The sequence below is a fragment of the Tachyglossus aculeatus genome, chromosome 5 (assembly GCF_015852505.1).
Source record: "Tachyglossus aculeatus isolate mTacAcu1 chromosome 5, mTacAcu1.pri, whole genome shotgun sequence".
In the NCBI taxonomy this organism is placed as follows: domain Eukaryota; kingdom Metazoa; phylum Chordata; class Mammalia; order Monotremata; family Tachyglossidae; genus Tachyglossus; species Tachyglossus aculeatus.
In genome coordinates, this window is record NC_052070.1 from 104,898,995 (window position 1) to 104,900,908 (window position 1,914).

Below are 1,914 nucleotides of genomic sequence, written 5' to 3' on the forward strand. Positions count from 1 at the left end.
AACCTGATCACCTTGTAACCTCGCAAGCACTAAGAACAGTGCTTTGCAAATAGTAAGCACTTAATAAGTGCCATCATTATTGTTAGTCAAACGAAGTAAAATGCACAAGGAAGAAAGCAACTGTGGATTTCCATCAGTGCTACGATGAAACCTTGTTTTTGTATAGCAATTTTTTTTCCCAAAATATTTTTAGATCGACAATCTCATTTTGTCCTCAAAATATCCCTGGAAGGTATGAAGAAACAGATACTATTATCATCTCTATTTTACAGTTGAAGAAACTGAGATTTGGGGGAAGGCAAACAACTTGCCCAAGGTCACAAAGAAGGCCAGAGACAGAGATCGGCCTAAAAGCTAGATCTCCTGACTCGATTGACTAGATTGACTAGATTGACTAGAGACTTTTCAGAACTTCTTTAGTCAATGAATGAAAACAATAGCTGCCTGTATTTCTTTTTTACAGTACGTAGACAGAGAATGGTATCTCAGCTCCTTAAAAGAATGATTTGAGTCTGGAAATACGGGGATCACTGCTGATCAGTACCCAGGGGCAAAGGAAAGCATAACATGAACCCAGAAATGATAAAGGATCATAAAGTGTCATGTCATCCATCTTGATAAAATTCAAAAACAGAATAATGCTGCTACTGATGCAATAAAAAGAAACGAAGCAAGTGACCAGAAGCAGGATGGTCTGCGTGGCTCTGAATTCTGGAGAAGCTTTGCGGGTTTGCCTGCTGCTGTGAATGTGCTGGATTTGCCTACGGTGGTGGCGTAGCATAAGAACCATATAGCCACTGGCCAAGCTCATGAGGAGCACAAAGAAGATATCGTGGACAGTTTTAGCAGTGAGAAACAAAGAATTGTTTATCTTATTTAAATAATATATGCAGTACAACTCTTCCTATTATCCCCACTGATTGGGATGGTGACATTTTTGCTGTTGACAATTGGTTTTAGAACATTCATTTCCACTAAAAGATTGAAGATCCAGAATATGATAAATGCAGGCAAAATCTACTTGGAGACATGATGTTTAAGATGGGCTCAGCCAGAGGTGCTGGGGCTGATGGTGACAGCCTGGAAACCGCTCAGTAGACAGGTGGTACAGATACAAAGGCGCCTGGCCACTCTCCTGATGTATGAGTTGACCTGGCACCCAATAATACCCAGAGAATTCTCCCATCTGAAGGCAATAACCATCCCTGGAGTAGTCTGGGTGAGAAGAGTCACTGTGTTTGCCACAGTCAGGTGAGTTAGGATCAGGTCAGTGATCTTCTGTCGGTGATGGGAAATGAAGATAGTGACATGCAGCATGAGCAGAATTGAATTCCCCAGAAGCCCAACTGCAGTCTGAGCGATGAAGAGAATTGTGAAAATCAGGTCACTCAAAAGCATTTTATTGACTTCTTCAGAATTGAAAAATTCAGAATACCTTATAGAGAAACTCAAAATGGCTCATCTGTTCTAGATAGAATTGGAAACACTCAATTAGGATGATCTGAAATGTTCTGTTCGTCATGATGACCAAATTATCTATTCCAGTCCGAAGTAATGTTCTAGGATAACAACTTCCAGAGGTGGATGATGTCCAAATGGGATGGGGCAGAAGGGTGAATTCAACCTTTCCAAACAAAAATAAAACTTGCACTTGCTCTTAAACTATCTGGAAGCCAAAGATACCATGGGAGGTATTGTTTAAAATTTCCATGAATGTTCTGCAAGAGACAGTGTACAAGGCATTCACCAAGTTTGTAAGTGACACTAAACTTTTACACTTAGTAAATGCCATTTTTATGTGCACATATTCTTGTTGCTCCGGAAAATGGAGTGAACATTAAATGATCTTCAGTATGGGCAAATACTATGTAATGTATCTATGGAAAAATAACCCAAGCTATAACTAAGGAATGG

The 1,914-nt window shown here is 39.9% G+C and overlaps 1 pseudogene; it reads right to left on the reverse strand.

Annotated features, from left to right (window-relative positions):
- Window positions 1-493: 493 nt before the first annotated feature.
- Window positions 494-1,398, reverse strand: LOC119928874 (annotated as a pseudogene).
- Window positions 1,399-1,914: the final 516 nt, after the last annotated feature.